The sequence below is a fragment of the Silene latifolia genome, chromosome Y (genome assembly GCF_048544455.1).
Source record: "Silene latifolia isolate original U9 population chromosome Y, ASM4854445v1, whole genome shotgun sequence".
Classification (NCBI taxonomy): Eukaryota; Viridiplantae; Streptophyta; class Magnoliopsida; order Caryophyllales; family Caryophyllaceae; genus Silene; species Silene latifolia.
In genome coordinates this window covers 451063981-451085797 of record NC_133538.1, presented here as the reverse complement: position 1 = coordinate 451085797, position 21817 = coordinate 451063981, and the positions used below count along the sequence as shown (strand labels likewise).

Here is a 21817-nt window from a genome sequence, read left to right as displayed (position 1 = left end):
TAATTTAGGGGTTTGGGGTTTTTTTTGTCTTTTATGATTGTTAGTAATTGTATGATCGTATGTTAGGAGGAGGATTCGTAGAGGAGGCCTTTTGATAATAGCTGTTGAGACCGTCTGACTGCTTTGCATTCCAGGTAGGATTTCCCTACTCAGTATTAGTCACATGATGTGTTGGTTGTGATTTGTGATTGTTGAATATTATCATACTCGTATTGTGACAGTTGTTGGATTTGGTTGTTGATAGTAGTTGTGATTGATTGTATCTGTCTGTGTTCTTCAGGGTGCGTCCCTGGCTGAGTGGAGTCACTTGCGGGAGTGGCTTCACGCCCATTATTTGCCTTCTGTGGAACCCGCCACAAAAGGGATGTGCACATTAATGGATTTGGGTTTGTCGCTTGACGGAGATGAGCGGGGCTTAGGTGGGAACGGATGCGGTCCCCCACTGGCGGCGAGGAGTAACCTGTTGCGATGGGTACTCTAGCAGGGCTACACACTTTAGTGTGTAGTCAGTATTGTGGAGTTGATGATGGAGTTCGGAGTATATTTGTGACGGTTGAGCTGTGTTGTTTGTTGTATTGTTGAATTATATTAATTGTGTGATTAGTACTGACCCCGTTTATTGTTTTAAAAACTGTGGTGATCCATTCGGGGATGGTGAGCAGTTGTTGAGCAGGTATGAGTCGAGATACATGGGATAGCTGGGATGTGTCACCTTCAGATGATAGAGTCTTCCGCTGTAGCTTGAGTAGTTTGTCAGACATTTCATTTAGTGGTTTAGACAGTTGTTTTGGCAACTTGTAACCCGTATTTTGGGTATTTGGTTTGGATTGTATTTATTTACTAAACGTAAACTATTTAAATGTTGTTTCGTTATTGTCTTATGATTATCATTGCCTCGGGCAACCGAGATGGTGACGTCTTTATACCTGAGTGGTCCTGGTAAGGCACTTGGAGTATGGGGGTGTCACATGATGCGCCTTGTCCAGAGGACGCGCCTTCTGCTACGCCTACTCCTAGTCGGTTTCTGCCTCTGAACTCATTCCTGTTTTGACGTAGTGTATATATTAATTGACTATTAATTGCTATTATCACCTCTTCAGCCATATTTCTAGTCATTTAATTTATTTTTGTCAGTTTTAATTTATTTCCTTTTTTTTTCAATTTTCCTTATTTTTTTATTTCCTTTTATTTTATTTATTTATTTCTTCAAATTTCCTTTTCTTATTTATTTCCTTTTTTTCTATTTATTTCCTTTTCTATTTATTTCCTTCCCTTTTATTTATTTCCTAAATCCCGTCTTTGGCATTTATATAATGTACATTCAGTTGTAAATTATATTTTATAATTTTGTATGCTTATTCAAATGTAAATGAATGTAATTCTTCACTTCGACTCAATTGGATGCTAAAGTGTATGTCAAACCGACTTAGTTTAAATTCACATGGTAGGATTAACCTATTGGATGTTGTATTGCATGTATACAGATTGACAACATATCGAGTATAAACCACTTCCCTGATCATTAGTAGAGGCCTCTATCGAGGCGGGCGGGATTAGGTGTTCAAATAAATAAGCTTCCTAATACGTACCCTCACCCCTTACTCAAAATCTCTGTGAACATCCGTGTTCATTGGCATCACGAGAGTCATTCTAGACATAGAATGCTAAGGTAACAAATTTCTTAGTGTTCATGTCACTACTTTGTGTCTTGACATGACATGAAGTATTCGAACGGTTCCAATTTTCCATAAAATTTGGTGGCGACTCCACAAATACAGGCTTGTCAAACCTTTCACCGGTTTCAATGCCTTTCAAATCGGTAACGGCCCATGACGTGCATTGGCTCGCGCCGGAGTTCCGTGGGAGAAGTGCTACCGCCTCAAAACCAACGCGCGGGCGTGGCTGTGTCCACACATCAGGGATAGGCAGTATCTGGAAATCAGGGACATGCTCAGCAGGATTCGAGGAATGTCAGCGCCCCTGGAGAAGGCGACTCCCGATAGCTATGCAAATTCCCCATTCATAGACACCATTGTTAGGTTCATTAACCCCTAATAGACTCCCCTAATTAGTTTCTAAATTACTCACTAATTTAGAATAATAGATCTAGTTACATGCAATATGTAAATAAATGAAATAAGGAGAAAAACGGTTTTTACCCTTATAATTGGTGGACCGAAATTTGGGCACAAGGCAGGACACCTTCCTAACCTTGTTCTTGTGCTCAATAACATTAGGATGATCCTCCAAAATCACCAAGTCTTCAAAGTAGAAGACCGTCTCTTAGTTGCACTCAAGACTTACCCTTAACACTAGTAATATTATTAACTAGATAATATTACTAGTAACCTTAAATAATGGATCTAGTATTATTGTAATTTGCTACACTAGTAAGAATGTAAATATTAGATTGTTTGAACAAATTATAGACGTAAAACTAATTTTATGTAAAGAGAGATTTTAGAGATTAGCCTTAGAAAAGAGAACATCATCTGATGATATAGGGGAGGGGGTGTCGGTTTTCTATGGTCCATGGGGAAGGGATAAAGCTTTTCCTTTTCGCTTTTTGTCTTACCCAAAAATAGGCTAGGTTTAGGTGCAGGTCAAGTGTGATGATTATGCTTTTCTCATATAAAATAATCAACCACATACACCCTAAAACTACCTACTAAAACCGGTTCCCACACTAAAATGGACACCATTTTATTTTTGTAATTTGTCATTTGTAATATGTAATGTGTGACATGTGACACATAACATGTCACTAGTCATATAAATGCATATTTAACTAATTAAATATCATTATATATCAAATAAATTATATTTAACAAATTAACAAGTAATTCATATTTACATGTATATAAAATGGGTCACATTAAGTCTAGTTAATATAATCTACAATATCTTGTAAGTATAACTAACTAATCACTCTTATCTCAAATGTTTCATAAACATTAATCAATTTTAGTAATAAAACATATTAATTACTAAATTGAATCTTATTTAATCAAATTACAATAAGATATATAACTCTCACTCATTGATAAAAATTTGTTCAATTTAAGGATTTAATTAATCTGTATCGACATACAATTAATTAACTTATCAGTTAAGGGAAATGTCCTATAGGTGTGACCTTAAGGGATTAACTGATCACCACCGTCAAACGACAGTAACGTCAAACTCTAGTCAGCCAATCATTACCAATTAATGTTGATCAGTTAACAAAATATTGAATCATCAATTTTGTATTATTGTTATGAGATTTAATATGTGATCGCACTATTTTTGAGGACATATACTCCAACAATCTCCCACTTGTCCGAGACAAGTGTGCGTCACCAATTCTCTTGTCCTATTACTATCTCCCACTCAATGCAAGGTATCTTGCAGGTCATACTTGCATGTGATCATTGATGCCCGTCGTTGTGTGCACCAAAAATAAAATTTATAATTCCTAACTACAACTATAGATAGCGGTAGCAGGGTCGAACTACAGAGAGGCAGATGTAATTATTAGTTGTCTAATTTCAGTCTAAGGTAACGATTATGTGGGGGTTGTTTGAATTGGTCTATAACTAATGAGCAATAAACTAAAGAAATGTATAAAATCAAATTTAAAAGGGGTACCAAGATGGTCGGTTCACTGTAGTTTCGGCAGCAGTATACTAAGTAGGTCTGAAATGACACATGAGGCGGGAAAACAAGAGGTCCTCTCGGTCCACTCTCAAAACTAGCGTCTTTCGATCTCGCTACGGGTCCCTAATATCACTAGTACTGACTTTCGTCCTGAAAAGTGACTAAAAGCCTAAACTTTACCTATCTTTCGATCTTAGCATAGTTTAGTCATTTTAATTGGTAGTCTAACAACCTTCCCTATCTTTCGATCTAATGGGTCAGTCAATTACTAAGCATTCAACTAGTCGCGTTACTCGATTCGTCAAATATAGAATTTAAATCAATTAAAACGAAGCAAAACCTCACGTGGCCAGTCGATCGACCAGGGTGTGTGGTCGATCGACCGTGGCGCGATTCAGGTCGTATCATTCTACTGCCGCCTAATCTATAGTTCCCCTACATCCTAGCACAAGGTATTTAACTACTCATGTCTACGATAAAAACAACAATAAAATTGGCTAATAAAACAGAAGAATTCATGATTAAAACGACGAAATAAACAATTGACATAAAACGATAAATTGGCTTTCGGGAGACTATTCTAGCAATTCCTATACTACGAATAAAATAACCAACGAAACTGAACAGAAGATACCGAAAAGGAATTGTAGAGAGAGATCCAAGACAGAAAGTGAAAAGAACTTTATTAATGGAAGAACAATAATCTCGAACCCTAATTATGAAAATAGAACTAAAACTACTTTAAAGCTTGATGAAAACTGAATGATTAAAGCTTAATGTCAGGTTACGTTATATAGGAATATAACGTAACATTATTCGCAAAACCTAATACACATTGGGCTTCCTTATTCTCGATCTTTTTCTTTGCGTCAGAGTAGCGGCTTGGTCGATCGACCACTATGACCGGTCGATCGACTGGGCTGCGATGTCTGATAGAGCTCGTGACCGTGCTCTGGTCGATCGACCATAGAGGTCAGTCGATCGACTGCTTTAGCTGATAGTCCGTTTCTAATTCTTCATAAAGTTGTCTTTCAGGCTTCGAAACGCGCAACAAGTTCATTTCTCGAGTCTCTACTTCATGTCAAATGCAATTCAAGGTACTCAGGGATGGATTTAGCTCAATATCTACTCATTTCCGCATAAATCTGCAATATTACATAAATATACGAAAGTAGACGAAATGGGGCAAATAATAGCATAAACTACACAAATGAGCTCTGAAATGCGTGTAAAATGGGGTGTAAAACATCATATTTAGGACACGCATCGAACTTCCCCAAACCAAACCCTTGCTTGTCCCCAAGCAAGAACTAGACTCGATCCTAAAACCTAATGGAACGAGTTCAATCTCAGAGCAAAATGAAAACCGTATAGCCTAAACCGATTTAATGCATTAACTAACAATCAATTAGCAATGTGAATCATGCAAACGAGTTATGGAGTCGTTAAAAACTGCTGAACCGTCAACTATAGAGACTTATCAAATTGGACTCTCACGGGTCGCTTAAATCACTCAATTAAGCATAGGTGAAAATATGTAAAAGATAGAAAGAATTCATTTTGTAGTGACGCTCACCTAACTACGACCTATAAGAACATGCCTGCAATATAATATGAAAGTAATCTCTACAACCGTACATATGCATTCCAACCAAACAGATGACCATGACACATGCCGAGGTAAATATGGATATGTGAGGTATGGGTAAGAAGAAGGCAAAACATTTATGGGAATGTGGAGGTACAGGTGATCAAGCTAGTACCGAAACAAAACCATATGACAATATCCAACTTCTTGCTCAAAATCAATGAAAAAACGGGTGCTAATTACTAAGCACAAATCTCACAACCTTCGTATTAATCAATCAACTAACTCCCCATAAGATACAAATGCAACATGGGAGCAAAAATCGCCATATAATAAAGACTTTGAATTATGCGAATTGATTTTTCTTCTTTCCTTCTCGGGCATCAGTCGACCGACTAGAATGAGCAGTTGATCGACCACATTAAACAGTACAACACGCTTTTTTCTCTTTTTTTTCAATTCTTTTTCTCAATTCCATTTCTTTTCTCTCCTTCATTCCTTTTTCATCTTCCCAATCATCATCTCAAAATGAGCAAATGCCACCAAAAACGTAGTAACAATCCCAAAACTAGACTACTAGCTTGACAAAGGCAAGCTAAATGTAGGATGTAGTAACGGGACAAAAATGCTATTTTTGGCAGTGTGGAGCTTATGGGTAAAATTGAACAAAGGAAACCTCTTCCACATGTGTCAACAAACCACAAACCGAATGCATACATGTATTAAGCAGATTAAGTTCATATTTATGCAAATTGATGTAACATGTCTCATAAGGAGTAACTACTCACAATCCTAGATAAACCGGTCACAGATGACACCAGTTATAGGCTCTAAACCTTAGAAAATGATGTAGTTTGCCAAAATTCTAAGTCAAGTCTCAAGTCCATCAAATAATTAACGAAAACTCGTAGATTATGCATATATGATTCTACTAATAACATGTCAATTAGCAAGGCTTAGGCACAAACAGATGCAAATGCAATGTCATCATTGAAATACTACCGTTCCGACTCGACCTAAATGCTAAAATAAACGTGCGTTTTTTGAAATTTTTGAAATTTTTTTTTTGTTTTGGTATTTTGTATATATATATATATATATATATATATATATATATATATATATATATATATATATATATATATATATAAAATTAAACAACAATGCAAACCGAAATGTAAACGTGTAACTGAAATGCAATAAAACATATGCAAATGCGACGCAAAACCCTTCCCCAAACCAAATCACACAATGTCCCCATTTTGCAAAAATCATATAATGAAATAAGAAGGGGAATGGGAATTTGCGTTAAATAAATAAATAAGATGCGAAATAAGGACTCGGAAACTCACAAGACTTTAAGCGCAGCAAAAGGAAACCTCCCAAACCAGCGTGAGCTAGGAGGTTTCAAAGAGCTACTTGATGCTACCAAAGGTACCTGAAAAGACAACAAATACCACGCGTAATCTCGAGAAAGCAAAATTGGGACGGTAAAATTATGTGTGGGAATGATAAAATAGAAGAAAACAGAAATTAAGCGGAGAATAAAGTGGAGAAAAGACTCCCTGAACTCCGCAAATCGATCAAACACAGCAGGGGAATGATCGAAAACAGGTACAACAACGAGCAACGGTCGATCGACCACCTCACCCAGTCGATCGACCAGGATGTCAGGAACAGAAGCTCCTGGAACTGTGCAGCCAGTCGATTGACCATACAGACCAGTCGATCGACTGGAATAGCTGCTGCAACCTTCTGATTTCTTCGAATTAGCTCACTAACTTGAGCTAATATGGTCTATATACCTGTAAAAGCACATACTAATGCGCCCAAAATTGCACAAAACCCAAAGTAACCGACTAAAGTGTTTAAAATCCTAAGCAAACTTATTAAAATGCGAAGTCTCGCACACACGAAAAACAGAAAATAGTCTTAAAGAGCAATAAAATGAAAGTTTGAAAAAGCATGTGATCAACTAATAATTGATCAAGAATGGCCACGGAATGGCCCACTTGGTCGGCTTCTGGCTACAAGAGGTAGCCTCAACAGTGCTCATCTCCTCAGCTGCACTCTTCTCAACTCCAACATCTGCAGGACTCAACGGATCAACAGGTCGGACATCTTCCTACTCAATGACCTCCTCTAGCTCATCAAAGTCCAAGTCGGACTTCCTCACTTTGACTGGCTCATCTTCAATCTCCTCATCAGTGCCATAGCTATGACATCCTAAGCCGCCTCTTGAGACGATTGGCTCCTGCACAGCTGGAGCAACATGCGGCTCTTCCTTCCCCAAACCAGCTCCTGCAATGTCTAAAACAGAGGAATCGTCCTCCACTTTGCTCCTAATCTGGGGCGGAGGTGTTATGGCAGAAACAGGCATAGAGACAAGCATATCAGGAAGCACAAAATATGATTTCTTTTCAGAAACCGTGTTACAAGTTATTGGCCACACGGGGTCTTTCTTCTTAGCAGTCTGGGCAAAGACAATAGAGTGTTTTCCTACTTTAAAGTTAAAGTCCCTGAACCAACATCTATAACTGCACCAGCAGTGTGCAGAAATGGTCTACCCAATATAATAGGAATGTGAGAATCCTTGGGCATATCTAGTACAACGAAGTCAACAGGGAAAAAGAACTTTCCTATTTGCACAGGAATGTCCTCTAAGACTCCTATAGGCTGGACCGCAGATCGGTCACCATCTCAGATCTTGTCATGTTGGTAACTGCAAACCTAGTCAATTTGAGCTTCCTAGCAAGACTCAAGGGCATTACACTAATACTAGCTCCTAGGTCACACAAGGCCTTCTCAATAGAAAAGGTGCCAATACTACATGGAACTGAAAAACTACCCAGGTCTTCTAGCTTATGGGGTGCAGTGTGGGTCAAATAAGAGCATGACTCCTCAGTTAGTACGACAGTATGCACAATTTCAAGTGACTTCTTTTTAGATAAGAGTTGATTCATGAATTTCTTATAAGCAGGCACTTGATTGACTAACTCAAGAAAAGGAACTTGTACGTTTAAGCTACGAATAACATTTTCAAGTTTATTAAACGATACCTGTTCCTTCGTCGGCACTAATCTCTCCGGATAAGGAGCTGAAAGAAGCAACTTAGCCCTCTCCTCTAAATCTCTCATGCCGGCATCGGTGGATTTGGGCTGAAAATCCACGACCTTTGATACGTGCATATTCTATACACTTTATTTGCAGTTTTGGCACGTATTTCCATGCATATTAGCTACCTTAAAGCTACTATTCCTCCCGAAACGGTTTACTTTGCGGTTTCTATGATTTATTGTAGGAATGAGTGGAAGTGAGCTAAATCAAGCCTAAACCGTCCTCCGGAGGCAACTTCAGGGAAACTTGGAACAAGGGAGTTTGGATTCACTTACCTTGGGATGCGTGCATTGGAGTGAAGAGCTGATTTGAAGAGAGAAAGATGCCACTACACAGCTCAGTCCAGTCGATCGACCATGCTATACAGTCGATCGACCGTTGAAGTTCAGCAGAAGCTACTGTTCTGAATTGCCCAGTCGATCGACCATGCTCTTCAGTCGATCGACCAGTCTGCGAGCTGCGTTTAATTCTTCGTGTTAGACTTTTAAAAGCCCAATTTTTAATTAACTTTTGGCATCGCTTATCAGTAGAACGCAGCTATACTTTTAGGTTATGCTTTTCATTATTCAAGAACTCAGTTTAGATCTAGTCTAGAGGCAAGAAAGAGGGACGACGAATCCCGAATTCAATTACTTTGTTCATCATTTTAATTAGTAAGTTTTTTATGCAATTTCTTCCTTCTTTAATTTCTTGTTATTTCAATTCTAGTTTTTACCAATTTAATTTCAGCAATTAAGTTCTTACCTTTTGTCTTAAATTCAATTCAATCATGTCAAACTTGTTCCTTGTTATCAATTTTGCAATTGTTTTAGTTTTGATTATGCATAGCTAATTTCATTGATTGGGAACGAGGTGAGCCATGGCGTAAATTAGGATTGCTTTGTTAGTATGAATTCCTCCATATCGATCTTGTTGTCTTTTGATAAACCTTTTTACTAGATTGAAAGATTAGTAATTAAAATTATCATTAGATTGGAATTTCCTTTGAGCGAAAGCTTTGAGAAATTCTTGGGAATTAGAAGACCGTAAGGTAATTTTGAGCATTGATCGAAAGGCTTGCTCATACTCCCTGAGACCGTATTATAGGACCTCTGCTACTTTACTGACCTGATCTTAGCCATGGTGAACCGAAGTTCCCGATCTTCTTTTTATCTTGTTGAGAAATTCTTATTTTGGCAATTAGTCAAATTAGTCAACCAATTTCAAAACCCCCCATTAATTGTTACTTTTATAGACTGAAATAAGCAAATAGAATTGATCTTGTCTCTCTGTGGTTCGACCCTTACTATCACTAGCTATAGTTTTAGTTTGGAATTATAAATTTAATTTTGATACAAAACGACGGTATCAAATTTTGGCGCCGTTCTTACGGGGAAACGGTGTAATTCTGTTTGCTTTATTTTTAGTTTATTTTTCTTATCTCAAGGAACTTTGGTTCCTTGAGGCCGTTGCTTACCTTTGCTTCTAGTTTTGCTTTTGCACAGTTAGAAGACAAGTTTTTGAGAGGAAGGTTTGAGTACTCTCAGTTTTTCTAATATGGCTATGATATATGATAATCTTCAGCCAAAGGAGCACCACCTTCCAAAGGGGCACGTGTTACCTACCCCTACTACTGGTCAGTTCGAGTTTCGTTCCTCTTATATCGATTTAGTGGAGCGAAATCAGTTTGCTGGTCTACCAGATGAGGACCCCTTGAAGCATATGGAAATTTTCATAGACTACTGCTGTTCCATACCTATACCGGCTGGGGTGACTCGGGATGAAGTAAAGGGGGTAATTTTTTTATACTCCTTGAAGGATTCGGCGCGAGATTGGTACCGCTACCTTGATAGGGTAGCAGCTGGAGTCACAGATTGGACATCTCTAGCATTAGCCTTCTACAAGAAGTACTTCCCACTTTCAAAGACTGATGCCTTGAGGAGTAAAATTACAAGTTTCCAGCAAGGAGCTGATGAGGGCTTTTGTGAAGCATGGGGACGTTTCAAAAGTTTGGTCCGAGCTGTCCCTCACCATGGTTTCCAGCAGTGGTATCTTTGCAACTTATTCTACAATGCTTTATATGATGATTACAAGGTCATCCTGGACGCAGCTGCGAATGGTAGGTTCCAAAACAATACCGGTCAGAATAAAGGTTGGAATACTATTGAGGAGATGGCAGTCCATAGAGCTGAGTTTGGGATTTCACGTGGAAAATCACGAAAGCAAAGTGATGAAATGAGTGCCGTTGTGACACTCATTACTTCTATTACTGCCCGTCTCGAGAAGCTCGAGGCCTCTGAAGCTTCCAAGGAAAGAGTTGAAATTCCTGTCCATAATCCAGATGAGACCGCGGAGTTGAGAGAAATGGTCCAAACTCTTTTAGTTCAAGTGGCAAATATAGAAGCAGCCAGGATTGAGTCCTCAAAAAATTTTGTGAAGCAGTTGGAGAATATAGAGGCTAAGCAAGTCGCCAATTCTTCGAGCAAATGTGAAGGGCCAATTGAAACGATTAATGCCATTTCTCAGAAGTGGCCTCTCTTATGATGGTCCCGATAAGCCAAGAGGAGACTTGGGAGATGATAAAGAAGCTAGTTTAATTTCTGGTGAAAAAACGAGCTTATTTGCCAGTACCACCAGTCGATCGACCAACAACAGCAGTCGATCGACTGGGATGTCAGATAGAAAAGTTTCTGATCGAAAGTATTCACGCCTAAAGATAAGCGATCGATCGAATGACACCAATGGTCGATCGATCGAGATTCCCGACGAAGAAGTTTTCGTCCAGAACTGCTGTTCACACCCACCAGATTGGTCGATCGACCACTCCTATCGATCGATCGACCAAGGGTCTTGATGCGGTGAAGCAATTCCGTCAACTAATTTGCATGATTCTACACTTATTGATGATTTGACGGAGGTTTTAAACTTACTAAAGTCGAAGGTTACGATCCTACGGCCGGTTGTTGCGATCCGTATCCGGAGCGTTTAAAGAATACCAAGTGGAGCGCAAGTTTGGTAAGTTTTTGGAGATGGTCCGAATCTCGAGGTAACGATTCCTTTCACTGATCTAATTACCCAGGTACCCTCTTACGCTAAATTTATGAAAGACATTTTAAATCGTAAGAGAAATTTTCGTGATGATGGTAATGTTGCTTTTGTGGAAGAATGCAATGCTCTTTCGCAAATTAATATACCTCCCAAATTAAAGGACCCGAGTAGTTTTTCAATTCCTTGCACTATAGGTAACCACGAAATCGGAAAGGCCCTTTGTGATTTAGGGGCCAGTGTCAGTGTCATGCCGTATTCTGTTTGCGAAAGGTTAAATATTGGTAGACTCAAGGTGACCGATATCACCGTTCAAATGGCAAATAGATCGACTCAGAGACCTATAGGAGTTCTAGAGGATGTACCCGTTCGAGTGGGTAAGTTTTTTATTCCTGTCGATTTCGTTGTTTTGGACATTGCTGAGGATAGTCAGATACCTATTATTTTAGGTAGACCATTTTTACATACAGCTGGAGCTGTAATATATGTCAAACGCGGAACAATAACCTTAGAGGTAGGGGATGACACCATTGAATTCAGTCTTGCTCACAAGGCGACTGAACCTACTGAAGATGATGCATGTTACTCCATTGATATTGTTGACTGGGCTGTTAATTATAACTGGAAGGAATCCTTAGCCAAGGATCCCTTAGCTGATCTGACTCGTTCAGATGAGTGTGCAGGTAATACAGCGGAGAATGCTGAGGAGCCAGATGCTTTGGTAGCCTCAATGGAAAGCTACGAGCTCACAGAGGAAGAAGATGAGATGCTCTTGAGCCTAGCCAACGAGAACTTGGTAAACACTTGATATACCATTGAAGCTGATTCTGTCTGTGCTGTAGAGGTAAAGGTGCCTGAGCGTAAGCCACTTCCTCCTAATCTTAAGTATGTTTTCCTAGATGATACGAGCAAGACCACCTATTGTTAGTGCTAAGCTTAATGATGACCAGTTGTTTGCTTTGATGTGTGTGCTTAAGAAAAACAGGAAGGCTCTAGGTTACTCTTTGGATGACATTAAGGGCATCAGCCATGATGTTTGTATGCACAGGATAGAGCTGGAAGAAGGCCACAAGCCTTACAGACAGGGTCAACGCAAGTTGAACCCAAAGATGCAGGAAGTTGTTATGGCTGAGGTGATGAAACTACTCGATGCAGGTATTATTTATACAGTTGGCAACTCCAAGTGGATTAGCCCAGTTCAGGTAGTTCCGAAGAAAGGAGGGACTACCGTGGTTAAAAATGATAAAAATGAATTAATACCGACACGAGTTGTGACAGGGTGGCGGATGTGCATTGATTATAGACAGTTGAATGCCGCCACCAATAAAGACCACTTCCCCCACCCTTTTGTTGACCAAATGACTGAAAGACTTGCATCTAACAAATTCTTCTGTTTTCTAGACGGATATTCAGGGTTCTTTCAGATCCCTATTCATCCAGATGATCAGAGTAAGACCACTTTTACCTGTCCACATGGTGTTTTTGCGTACCGTAGAATGCCTTTCGGATTGTGTAACGCCCCAGCTACCTTTCAGAGGTGCATGATGGGGATTTTTTCTGATTACATAGAGAACATTATGGAGGTATTTATGGATGATTTCTTAGTTTATGGTAGTGACTTTGATCGTTGTTTGGCTAACCTTGATAAAGTCATGCAGCGTTGTATTGATGTTAATCATGTTTTAAACTGGGAAAAGTGTCAGTTTATGGTCAATGAGGGAGTTGTGTTAGGGCATCTGATTTCTGATAAAGGTATACATGTTAACAAAGCAAAAGTGCAGGTGATTGAGCAATTGCCTCCTCCTGTTAATGTTAAAGGAGTGAGGAGTTTCCTTGGTCACGCTGGTTTCTATCGGCGTTTCATTAAGGATTTTTCAAAAATTGCTAAACCGCTTACACAATTGCTCCTTAAGGATCTTTGTGTTTGAGTTTATCGATGAGTGCCTTTCAGCTTTTAACAAAGGTTAAAGGAGGCTCTACTTTTCGCACCTATCATTCAATTACCGATTGGGATCTCCCATTTGAGATTATGTGTGGTGCCGCGATTATGCGATCGGTGCAGTTTTGGGACAATGGAAGAATAAAGCTTTGAATGCCATATACTATGCGAGCCGAACTCTGGATGAGGCTCAAGTCAATTATTATACCACCGAGAAGGAGTTTCTAGCTGTAGTTTTTGCCTTAGACAAATTTCGGTCTTATTTGTTAGGTTCTAAGGTTATTTGTTTATACCGACCATGCAAAGATCAAGACTCTCTTTCTCAAGAAGGATGCGAAGCCGAGGCTTTTGAGGTGGATACTCCTTTTGCAGGAGTTTGATTTGGAGATCAAAGATAAGAAAGGGGCAGAGAATGTGGTGGCTGACCATTTATCTCGCCACGGTGATGAAAGGGAGGATTCGTTACCTATTAATGATTCTTTTCCTGATGAGAGTCTGTTGGCCATTACTACTTCAGGGTCTTATCCACCTCCGTGGTTTGCTGATTTTGCTAACTTTGCTGTGACAGGTAGGATACCACCAGAGCTTTCATGGGAGCAGAAGAAGCGGTTTGCTTATGATACTAGACAATACTTTTGGGATGATCCTTATGTTTTCAAGGAATGCGCAGACGGTCTCATCCGGAGATGCGTGCCTTAATGGGAGGTGAAGGACATCCTAGAAGCTTACCACTCTTCTGCTTATGGTGGTCACCATGGTCCGTCCAGGACTGTAGCTAAGGTACTCCAATCTGGTTTCTATTGGCTAACTTTGCATGCAGATAGTCGCAATTTTGTTGCTGAGTGCGACGCTTGTCAAAGATCGGGGAATATTTCCAAGAGACATGAGATGCCACAGCTAGGCATTCTTGAGGTTGAGATTTTCGCTGTCTGGGGCATTGATTATCAAGGACCTTTTCCGAGCAGTCAAGGTAATAAATATATCCTCGTAGCTGTAGATTATGTGTCCAAATGGGTGGAAGCTATTGCTACTCCCCATTGCGATGCAAAAGCCGTGATTAAACTATTTAAAAAGATTATTTTTCCTCGTTTTGGTGTCCCTCGGGTTGTCATTAGCGATGGGGGAATGCATTTTAAAGAGAAACAACTTAGTGCTTTATTGACTAAATTCGGTGTCCAACATCGTCGAGGTTTGGGGTATCATCCCCAAACTAGTGGTCAGGTTAAGATTTCTAACAGGGAACTGAAATAAGTCTTAGCTAAAGTTGTTTCTAAATCACGGAAAGATTGGAGTCTTAAGTTAGATGATGTCTTATGGGCTTATAGAACCGCGTTTAAGACGCCAATCGGGATGTCACCATACCGATTGATTTATGGTAAGACATGTCATTTACCTGTTGAGTTAGAGCGTAAGTCTTGGTGGGCTATTTGTGATTTGAATTTAGATCCTAACCTCTCTCGTGAGAAACGCATGACACAGCTGAATGAGTTGGAGGAATTTAGGCTACTGGCTTACGATAATGCTAGGATCTACAAAGAGATAACAAAGCGCTGGCACGATAAGAGAATCATCAAGCGCGAGTTTCATATTGGCGATAAGGTACTTCTTTTTAACGTTTGTATCCGTTTATTTCCTGGTAAGCTGAAATCCAGGTGGACTGGCCCCTATACGGTCACAGCAGTTACAAAGTTCGGATCAGTTGAATTGGAGACCTCTGTTGGAGAAAAGTTCAAAGTTAATGGCCAATATGTGAAGCATTATCACGGATCAGATGAATTTGTTGGGAAAGTCGAGGTATTGTACTTCGACCCGTTATCGATGATGCAAAGTGAGGTAAAAAGGTCGTGCGAGATCTCTTAAACCAGCGCTAACCGGGAGGCAACCCGGGTTGTAATTAATTGTAATTAGGAATTTTATTTTGTTATTTCATTTAATTTGCATTTTTAGTTTTTTGTATTATTTATTTTCTTTTAATTTGCAATTTCTTGGTTTGGAAAATAAGTGCGCCTTTGATAATTTTTGCAGAAATTTATTTTATGCAAAGTGCGTAGGTGGTTTACTGGATGTTTGTGAGAGAAAGACGGGAAATTATGATGGCAAAATGAATTTTTGACGAATTTGAGTTTAATTGCCAGCGTCCTCAGTCGATCGACTAAGGTAATCAGTCGATCGACTGATGAAGGAAAAGCAGAAGCCATGGTATAAGAGAGATTGGTCGATCGACTGGGTCATGTAGTCGATCGACCACCACGTGAAAAGGCAGAGGGGCTGTTTGAGCAAGACTGGTCAATCGACCGAGTCAAGTGGTCGATCGACCACAGCGCGGGTTCAGAACGCAATTTAATAGGGAAGTTTGCTTCAGTCTTCATTCATTTTTACACTTTCACAAAATCAAAAAAATCAAAAGCAAACCCTATTTCTTCCCCCTTTCTGCGATTTTCGTGTTAATCCATCCTTTCTTCCCGTTTTTTCTTGCTTAAATCTTCAAGGTATGTCTCTAATCTTATTTCCATGCTTGATTTTCGATTTTTACTGCGGTTTCATGCCAAATTTTCGAGCATTGTGCCTTTGAGACGGAAAAATCGATTTGGGATAATCTATTTTGGGGATTGATTTCTTGACGTTTTTATGCTTTAATTGCTTGTTTTACCCTATCCCCCTTGATTTTCGAAACAAATTAGCAACTAGGAGGTGTTTAATTCCGTTTTCCCCAAAAATTTCGAAACCCTAATTTGATTTTCAATTTCTGATTTTGTTTCGGGTTTTCATAAATTGACATTGTTATAGGAAGCTTGTAGCTAATTTGTTGTTTGCAGGTAACAAAGATGACAAAAGGAAAGCAGCAAATGTACGAAGGGCAGTCGAGTCAGGGAGCTGCCAAACGACTTTGGGGTCCGCCGCTGATGATTGAGGACACCACGGATAGTCTACCTGACTATCCGCAGGTTATCTTTTCCACTTCTACTCAGCGTGCTAAGTTTGCTCTTTTTGCTGCGAAAATGAACGTTACTGCCACCCGTTTTCTACACAAGCCTACTTTAGAGAAATTAGGCTGTTTTGAGTCTGTTGTGTCCCTGCTAAATGGGACAGGAATGACGGGTCTAGTGGACATGGCTGAGTTCACGTATTACATTTTGACCCTCGAGTTCTTTTCGTCTTATGCTTTTAACTCGGCTTCTTTTGAGGAAAATAAGAATAATACTTGCATCTCTTTTCGGCTATTCAATGTCAACTACTCCCTGACATTAGCTGACTTTGCTGGATTTTTGGGTCTTTATTTCGAGGGTAAAACCTCGTAAACTTATGATATTCACCGAGTTATGTGGTCATGTATCAGTGACTTTTACGGGCCTAAGAGGACGGGCACTTCCTTCCACTTGCCCCCTCTTCATTATTTTCTACGGCTATCTGAACATTGAAAGTCGGGTAGCCCGTATTTATGATATAGCTTATTTGACTGCCGCTCACTTTCAGACTGTAAGTGAGGGCACTTTGGCCACTATTGCTTGTGGCGGGTTGGTGACGCGTATCGCCAACCGTCTTGTTCTACTTTTCCCTCAAGAGGAGGCCCCTATAGACCTTGACCTACGCTTCATGGATCTTGCCTACGCACAGTCCGTGAAGTGGGTCGATAGTAGGAGTCGGTGGAAGATTGATTCTTTCATCTGCGACCCCATCCCTGTCCTAGGCTACCCTCCTATCTTGCCCCTCACCACTGTTTCGGGGGCAGCTCGCCCGCCCTTGCCTAGTTACAGGCTCCCTATTGGGGCGGGTACTGCTACTGCTAGCACTTCGAGGAGAGCTCGTGCCTCCTCTTCACAGGCACCCTCTTCCTCCACTCCTGCTCCCACCGGCTTCCCGGTCACTTTCCGTCCCCCTCCACCTACTGTTATCCCTCCGGTCATGGACCAAAGGGGGATGTCACGTGTGTTGTGTGACTTGTGCAGGAGCTTTGACCAGCACCGACTTGATACGACCTTGGCCTTGTACCCAGTTTACGAGGAGTACGCCCGGGGAGGGATGCTCCCACAGGGTGCCTGGACTCACCCGTCCTTCTTTGTCCCTCCGGTGGTCGGTTACCCTCAGCCTGCCAGGAGACCTCTTACCACTACTACTACTACCGCTGCTGCTGAGGAGGAGGAGGAGAGCGGCTCGGGGTCCGGAGAGTCTAGTGGTGAAGAGTACAACGGTGGCGATTAGATGCTTGTGACCTCCCCGTTTTTGGCTGGTTTGGGGAGGTCGTCTTTTGTGAGTTTCCTATCTTTTTTTATTAGTTTCCCTTTTATTTTGTTGTGCTTTTATTCTTCCCTATTTCTGCTGGTGATTTGCTGCTGAGCACAATGAGGGCATTGTGTGTTTTGGTTTGGGGAGGGTATTTGCATATGTCTTTTGCATCTGCATTTGTTTTTTATTGCATTTCAGTCACATGTTTAGTGCATTTCGGTTTGCATTTGTTTTTCATTTCAAAAAAAAAAAATTACAAAAACAAAGAAAAAACCGAAAAATTCACATAAAAATCAAAAATATCACGTTTACTTTTGCATATAGTCGAGTCGGATTGGAGTTTATTAATGATGATATTGCACTATTAGTCAAATATGACATTCCTTGCCTTTTCACAGCTGCTTAGCGAGAATTAAAAGTGATTTCTCAAATTTTGTTGTGGAATTTACTTCGGGTAATTAGACTTGACTCATTACTTTTGGCAAACTACTTATACTTTCTGAAATATAGAGCCTATAACTGGTGACATTCATGACCGGTTAATTTAGGACTGAGAGTAGTACTCCCGTCATTTCATGTTTTGCACGTGTATGAGTTCTGATTTCTTATTGCCTATACGCATCGGTTTGTGGTCGGTATTACATGTTTTGAGAACTATTGCATCTCCCCCTTTCTCATTTTGCCCCATTAACTCCACTATAAGCCATATCTGCCAGTTGCCCTTAACTACATCCCGTACTTAGCCTACCATTGTGCCAAGCTAGGAAGTAGTAGAGGATTTTTCTGAATTATAGCGGTTTTGGTTCGTTTTGTACTGATGGAGTGAGTATTTTTGAAAAGTGAAGGAGATGTGTCAGCCTGAAAAAAAAAAGAAAAATTGAGAAAAACAAAAAAAAAGGAGAGGAAGTTCACCTGGGCAGAGAGCTCTGGAATGTACAGAGTGGTCGATTGACTGCCATCAATGGTCGATCGACCACCAGCTCAGAAAATGAAATGAAAAAAAAAACACAGGAGAGAAAAAGGAATTGAAAAAATATATAATAATTTGGTTGAATTAAGAACAAACCTCATGTGCTTTTTTCATGAAGTGGAGGTGTTTGTTTTGGGATTTTGTGTTGCCTAATCTTTTAAAGGCATGGTTTATATTTCAAGTTGAAGGAATGGGATACGGTTTATGATGGTTTGTTAGGTCCTAGCTTGGCTCTTACCTTCACATTTCCATACTTGTTTTGCCCTTTCCTTCCCACTTAGCCTCACATATCCAAATCGTGCAATAGTTCGGCACGTAATAGTCCTTGACGGTGGTTATGCGTGTGTACGGTAGCTAGAATCATTATTCATACTAGTCAAGCAAACATGTTTTGTCGGTCGCAGTCTAGGTGAGAGTCTGTAATTTTGTTCCCTCTCTTCTACATATATTCTTACCATTTGCCTTGCTGAGGGAAGAGTGACCCGGGAGAGTCCGAATTTATGAGTCTTGCAAGGTCGAACGCTCGATTTAATTCCATGATATGCATAAGTTTGTTCACTTGATTTGAGCTTTGCGGTAGTTGACTATGTGCATTAAACGGTTTGGCATTGACTTGTAGTTAGCTCTGAGATATGCTCCTTTCCATTAGGTTTTTATATGGGTCATAGTGCTTGCTTGGGGACAAGCAAGGTTTGGTTTGGGGAGATTTGATACGTGCATATTCTATACACTTTATTTGCAGTTTTGGCACGTATTTCCATGCATATTAGCTACCTTAAAGCTACTATTCCTCCCGAAACGGTTTACTTTGCATTTTCTATGATTTATTGTAGGAATGAGTGGAAGTGAGCTAAATCAAGCCTAAACCGTCCTCCGGAGGCAACTTCAGGGAAACTTGGAAGAAGGGAGTTCGGATTCACTCACCTTGGGATGCGTGCATTGGAGTGAAGAGCTGATTTGAAGAGAGAAAGATGCCACTACACAGCTCAGTCCAGTCGATCGACCATGTTATACAGTCGATCGACCGTTGAAGTTCAGCAGAAGCTACTGTTCTGAATTGCCCAGTCGATCGACCATGCTCTTCAGTCGATCGACCAGTCTGCGAGCTGTGTTTAATTCTTCGTGTTAGACTTTTAAAAGCCCAATTTGTAATTAACTTTTGGCATCGCTTATCAGTAGAATGCAGCTACATTTTTAGGTTATGCTTTTCATTATTCAAGAACTTAGTTTAGATCTAGTCTAGAGGCAAGGAAGAGGGACGACGAATCCCGAATTCAATTACTTTGTTCATCATTTTAATTAGTAAGTTTTTTATGCAATTTCTTCCTTCTTTAATTTCTTGTTATTTCAATTCTAGTTTTTACCAATTTAATTTCAGCAATTAAGTTCTTACCTTTTGTCTTAAATTCAATTCAATCATGTCAAACTTGTTCCTTGTTATCAATTTTGCAATTGTTTTAGTTTTGATTATGCATAGCTAATTTCATTGATTGGGAACGAGGTGAGCCATGGCGTAAATTAGGATTGCTTTGTTAGTATGAATTCCTCCGTATCGATCTTGTTGTCTTTTGATAAACCTTTTTACTAGATTGAAAGATTAGTAATTAAAATTATCATTAGATTGGAATTTCCTTTGAGCGAAAGCTTTGAGAAATTCTTGGGAATTAGAAGACCATAAGGTAATTTTGAGCATTGATCGAAAGGCTTGCTCATACTCCCTGTGACCGTATTATAGGACCTCTTCTACTTTACTGGCCTGATCTTAGCCATGGTGAACCGAAGTTCCCGATCTTCTTTTTATCTTGTTGAGAAATTCTTATTTTAGCAATTAGTCAAATTAGTCAACCAATTTCAAAACCCCCCATTAATTGTTACTTTTATAGACTGGAATAAGCAAATAGAATTGATCTTGTCTCTCTGTGGTTCGACCCTTACTATCACTAGCTATAGTTTTAGTTTGGAATTATAAATTTAATTTTGATACAAAACGACGGTATCAACCTTCTCTTTGTTGTAGCTCGAACCCTCTTCAGACCGTCTCAAATGTGAACCATTAATCGACATAGGTCGTACTTCGGAACCAGAACTGACCCATCAGCATTCGGGTCTTGCCTCAATATTTTCGGTGCATCGTACCAAACAAGTGGTCCTCAAGTTATTAGGCATTGGAGGACGAAAAGAATCACTTTCAAGCAGTATTTGTCGATCGATCGACCAAGGTTGCTCAGTCGATCGACTGGCTTCTATAAGACCAGAGGCTACTGTTTATCGCGGACTGGTCGATCGATTGGGTATATCAGTCGATCGACTGATATACCTGGTAGACGTCTTTTTCTTGCCACTGTTTGTTTCAGCTTTCTTTAGACTCGGTTCCGGCTCATCTTTTTTAGCGACATCCTCAACCATAGCGGGCCCATCAAGGGTAGACCCACTCCTCAAAGTAATGGCATTAAGGGTCTCCTTTTGATCCGTCTAAGTCGGTAAATGTCCCGGGGCTCGAGTTGTATTCTTGCTAGCCAATTGGGCAATTTGGCTCTCCAACATCTTCATCCCGGCCTCTCTAGCTTGAGACTCATTCAGCAACAAATTCTTCAACTCATTGAAATCAGAACTTTGGGATTGTTCTTTCTTCTTGTGGGACATACGGAGGCTTTTGGAACCGTTGTTGCTTATGAGGGGGCACATAATTCTCTGCTGTCGCTCTTTGTGGAAGTTGAGTCGGATTCAAGACATTTTGGCTGCTCCACCTCAGATTCGGATGGACATTCGGCTTATAGTATGTGTTTGTCTGCCTATAATGTTGAAAGGTAGCACAAGACTCAAAGGGGCTAGGACAATTGTCTGAAACATGTCCCTCAGCTCCGCATCTTTTACAGATGAAAGGACCGTCTGAAACAGCATTTACATGATAGATCCCTCCTTTCGAAGCTCCTCCCAACTCGTACTTATCAAACCTCGCCGTGATAGCTTCTAATGCAGCTACAGAGGAGGATTCAGCAGCTCTCCTTTGATTTCCCCTGGAATTTCCATACTCAGCTTTATGGGTGGCCAAGTCATCAATGATCTTCCACCCCTTAGTTTCCCCCATATTCTCTTGGAATCTGCCGCTAGCTGCCGCATCCAGGATAGCTCTCTGATCGTCATAGAGCCCATTGTAGAACTGATTGCATAGGCTCCATTTCTCAAACCCATGATGCGGAATGGTTCACACCAGCTTTTTAAAACGGACCCAAGCTTCGTGAAAGTTCTCATCAGGACCATGTTTAAAGCTCGTGATTTGAGCTCTAATAGCATTCGTCTTCGAGGCAGAGAAATA

General features: G+C 40.2%; 1 non-coding gene across 1 annotated transcript; it reads right to left on the bottom strand.

Moving 5' to 3' along the window:
- Positions 1-10253: 10253 nt before the first annotated feature.
- Positions 10254-10362, bottom strand: LOC141635290 (small nucleolar RNA R71). Its single transcript, XR_012539989.1, has one exon. It is a non-coding gene; the product is annotated as a small nucleolar RNA R71 (small nucleolar RNA).
- Positions 10363-21817: the final 11455 nt, after the last annotated feature.